Here is a 5,000-nt window from a genome sequence, read left to right on the forward strand (position 1 = left end):
GCTAGCAGCAGTGGCTGGCAGCAGCAGGGTGTGTGTGTGTGTGTGTGTGTGTGTGTGTTCCTCTGCAGCAGTACGCTCTGTGTCTGTCGTGTGATATTGGCTCCCTCCTCTGCCAACTAACAGCCCTCTGGGAAGAAGGTTGCTTCTATCCTTCCGTCTCTCCACCTGGACCAGCCCTTACTTGAGAATAGTTTTTGAGTGAATGAACTGATGTGCACATACACTTGGTAGACTTTTGGCTGGGAGTGTCCCGCAGGTGACCCCTGCCCGGGCTCTGGCAGCCCCAGCTGCTGCAGGACAGACAACTGCTTGGAAGGAGGCGAGCCAGGCACACGGGAGAGCAAGGCCGCAGGACTGTGATGCTCAGGGCGAGGCAGCCCTGCTTTGGCCTCTGTGAATCAGACCGTACTTGTCTAGGGGTTGGTTGCCTGCTCTAATTGGGAAGGGCACAAAAATTGTTTTGAGTTGTTACATAGCTCAATATTTTCTAACGAGTGTACAGAATCTTGATATGGTTATACATGTATGGAAGAATTCATTGAACCATAAACTGAAGATTAGTAGGTACATTAATGTTTTAAGATACATACATATGTATATTTGATGCAACTTTTTAAAAAAGATTTATTATTATTGGAAAGCCGGATATACAGAGAGGAGGAGAGACAGAGAGCAAGATCTTCCATCTGATGTTTCACTCCCCAAGTGAGCCCCAACGGGCCGGTGCGCGCCGATCCGAAGCCGGGAGCCTGGAACCTCTTCCGGGTCTCCCACGCGGGTGCAGGGTCCCAATGCCTTGGGCCGTCCTCAACTGCTTTCCCAGGCCACAAGCAGGGAGCTGGATGGGAAGTGGAGCTGCCGGGATTAGAACCGGCGCCCATATGGGATCCCGGGGCTTTCAAGGCAAGGACTTTAGCCACTAGGCCACTGTGCCTGGCCCAGATGCAACTATTTTTAAGGTAGATATTTATTTGAAAGGTAAGGCGATAGAGAGGGGAGAGGAGAAATGCAGAGATCTCTTGTCTACGGGGTCACTTCCCAAAGGACGTCAGTGGCCAGGGCTGGGCCAGGGTGAAGGCAGGAGCCAAGAACTCCACGTGAGTTCATCACGTGGATGACAGGTGTCCAAGCACTTGGGGCTGAATTGGAAATGGAGCAGCTGGGACTTGAACTGGCACTCCAGTATGACACTTTGATATCACCAATGATTGCTTAATCTGCTACACCCCGATGCCATCCCCTATATAATGTTTTCTTTAAAGGAATTTTAAAGAAAATCTACCCAAGTATGTCACAGAGAGAATCTCAGAAGTGAGATAGCTTGGTCTTTATCTCTACAGCTCAAACAGGCATTCTGTTTATGTGCGATGTCCCAGACATTGTCAGTTCGTTGAGGAATAAAGGCAAATGATGACATGGTTAATCTGGGAGGGGCTCAGGAAGGAAATATCACTGGTCAAACCTGAGATGTGTGGGTGAAGGTCACGGGGGACACAGATGGACGTGACAGTGAGGGACACGGGGATGCAGTGCTGGCGTGAGGGGCACTGGGGACAGGGATGGACATGATGGTGACGCACAATGCAGTGACAGGAGTATGGGTCACAGCAGGACACTTGTAGGTTTAAACACAGGGCCATGGTTACACTAACTGCAAATAAGGCAAAAGTCACTGTTTCTATGTGTGGTTGTGGGTATGAGAAACACGGTGACACATTTATAAGTGTAAGAGTCACTGGAAATTGAGGAAACTGGGGCTCGGCAGCGTGGCCTAGCGGCTAAGGTCCTCGCCTTGATCCCATATGGCCGCTGGTTCTAATCCCGGCAGCTCCAGTTCCTCTCTATCTCTCCTCCTCTCAGTATATCTGACTTTGTAATAAAAATAAAACAAATCTTTAAAAAAAAAAAAAGAAATTGAGGTAACTGGACGTGGCGATGAGGGACGTCCTGCCAAGTCTGAGATTGATGACGCCGCAGCTCATGGCCACAGCCCACTGGGTGTGTCTGTGAGTTCGGTGTGTTTTCTTTGGTTATGTTGCTTTGACACATACATATATATGTATTTATATTCTTACTTAAACTTCTCTGTTTTTATCACGTGTCTACGTTTACTTATATGTGTCCACATGTGCACACACAAGCAATGCTAAAGGCTACCTGAGTGACGGAGTGCCATTTACATGAGCCAGTGTGAAGGTCGCTATAAACGATGAAGCTATGTGGAGGTGAAGGTCAGGTTGGACACTGGTGGGTGTGCAGGTAAACTTGTTCTTCTGTGATGGTGTGAGGTGCAGACTGCTGACGCGCACCTGTTTGTATGAGCACAAATGTCACCTGTAGACGTTGGTCTGGCCTAAGAGGGCAACCTCAAGGTCCCATCCAATAACAGCAGTTGGAAATTGTTTAAACTGGACAAGTAAAACCTGCAAGCGATAAAGAGAGGAGCACAATTGATACCTACGGCCATTACGGCTAAGATTTTATCATTTCACGTCTCATTTAGACTTGTTCCCATTGTGAGCCCGGAGCTCAGCTAGGTCTCCCATGTGGGCGGCAGGGAGCTGGGTTTGGAAGAGGAGCTGGGGCTTGGAAATTCACCGGGATGTGGAGTGCAGGCAATGTAGCTGCGTTGCAGCAACACCTTCAGGGATGGGCAGTCTCTTCTTTCAAGTAAATTAAAGCAAAACAGAATCAAAACTCAGAAAATCTTGTTAATTCTAAATGTGAACACAACGAAACAAGTGTCAAATATGTTCCTGATCGTTGCTTTGTGTAGTGTGCTGTGGTAACACCGATCTGAATAGCCACGATTGTACATCTGTGTTTCATGCCGCACACACTTGCTTCTTGCTGCGTATTTTGCGATATACTCTTAGTGAGTCCAAATAGGACAAGGGTGTTATCCCAAGTTTGGATGGAAAAGGTCTACAGATAAAGGTTGTAAGATAGAGGCAGCCTCTTGGCTACCGCGTGTCCCATATTCCCATTTCCCAGGAGTGGGAAGCTCACTGAAAGCCGTTCTCCTGTCCGACCTCCCTCGCCCCTCTCACACCGTGACCTCACTGTGCGCTCTGTCCACAGCGTGCGACCGTTGAACCTTTGCATGAGGGAAAGAATTAACAGTCAAAGTATTTCCTCAAAGTGAAAAAAGTGCATTACTCTCAGACACTTTCAAAAGCTGTGCTTATTTCATAAGAAAATGAAAATAAAAGCTCAAGTAGCTTAAAATTTCAAATCAACGGCTAGGAAGGGAATCTGAATTGGAGGCCTCATATTATCTTTGTGTTAAAAAATGAAACTTTTTTGAAAAGAAAGTTTAATAGAAAAAAAAAAAAGACTCTAAGCTTAAAGGAAACAAGGTCTCGGCCCAACCAGACAGCTGTTATTACTGCTGCTGAAAACGACTCTTGCTACAGACATGGAAAGCGGTTGGAGCCCCTTTCTCACAGCGCCTGGACACGGATGTAATGTGGTTTTTTATGCCTCACAAATTAAGGGTCACTTCAAGCAGCTGCGCCGGCCAGCTGCCGGACTCCCTGCTCTTCCTCACAAGGAAGCCTCTGTATTCAGATGGTGGCGCAATGATCTTTCCATGGAGTTGTGCTTCCTTTCATCTCCCTAGCTACAAACTTACAATCTTGCGCAGTTTTCAAGAATTAGTGTTACAAACGAGCGAAGTTCGTAAGCGACACTAGAGGGCGTGCGTGGGCCACCAAAGGAGCGGAGGCCACAGGTTGCACGGTTAGGGCAGGACGTGGTGGGGAAGCAGAGCCGAAACCAACTGTGGGCACTGTTCTCTTGTACTGCTAATAATTAGTTTGTAATAGTGGAAAAGTTCATTTTCATTTGATACTTTATGCTGTAGTATACTGTTTTTCTTTTTTCTTTTTAAAGATTTATTATTATTGGAAAGCTGGATATACAGAGAGGAGGAGGAGAGACAGAGAGGAAGATCTTCCATCCGATGATTCACTCCCCAAGTGAGCCGCAACGGGCCGGTGCTGCGCCAATCCGAAGCCGGGAACCTGGAACCTCTTCCGGGTCTCCCACGCGGGTGCAGGGTCCCAAAGCTTTGGGCCGTCCTCGACTGCTTTCCCAGGCCATAGGCAGGGAGCTGGATGGGAAGTGGAGCTGCTGGGATTAGAACCGGTGCCCATACGGGATCCCGGGGTGTTCAAGGTGAGGACTTTAGCCGCTAGGCCACGCCGCCGGGCCCTGTAGTATACTGTTTTCATAGCTATGAACTGAGAAGTATCATGGGGGGATAAGACAAATTGCTTTAATGCACTCGAGTATCTTTGGGACATTACATTTCGCTATTTTCTTCTGTTTGAATTTTCTAAAATCTATGTTGAGTCACTCCGGCTTGGTGGAAAGCCTGTCTCTATATTTATTTATTTTAAAAAAGATTAACAAATATGGAATGCTTCACAAATTTGCATGTCATCCTTGCGCAGGGGCCATGCTAGTCTTCCCTGTAGCGTTCCAATTTTCGTACATGTGCTGCCGCAGCGAGCACCTGTCTCTATATTTAGTGGTCTATGACCTGGAGCAGATCACGGAGCTGTCAGTTTTCTGGAGTTTGGATTGAATGCAGTGTAATACACGCCCTGTGAGGACTGCGTGGGGATGCTTGTAAAGGAAGGCAGGCTGGGAGAATTCCAGAAGAACTGATTGATTCAGAATTCAATATTTTATTGCTATCACAGAGGTGGAGAGTAGAATGGGGGTTACACGGGGCTGGGGACAGAGGGAAGTTGGAAGTATGGGAAAGTTGCTCAACGCACGCTAAATTACAGGTAGTTAGCAGTGCATTCTGGTGCTGTGTTACCCAGTAGGGAGACCAAATAATGTCTGTCTGAAAAAGCTAGAGAAAGAAATGATGCCCCTTTGAGGAGATCCGTTGTCCCGATTTGAACATTACACAGTGTATGTGTGTAAGGAAATATAACATGGGGCGAGGCGCAACTGCTCAGTGGCTAAATCCTAACCTTGCACGC

At 47.4% G+C, this 5,000-nt stretch overlaps 1 non-coding gene across 1 annotated transcript; it reads right to left on the reverse strand.

The window, feature by feature from the left end:
* Positions 1-4,412: 4,412 nt before the first annotated feature.
* Positions 4,413-4,519, reverse strand: LOC118758106 (U6 spliceosomal RNA). Its single transcript, XR_004995533.2, has one exon. It is a non-coding gene; the product is annotated as a U6 spliceosomal RNA (small nuclear RNA).
* Positions 4,520-5,000: the final 481 nt, after the last annotated feature.

Source organism: Ochotona princeps, chromosome 18 (assembly GCF_030435755.1).
Source record: "Ochotona princeps isolate mOchPri1 chromosome 18, mOchPri1.hap1, whole genome shotgun sequence".
Taxonomy (NCBI): domain Eukaryota; kingdom Metazoa; phylum Chordata; class Mammalia; order Lagomorpha; family Ochotonidae; genus Ochotona; species Ochotona princeps.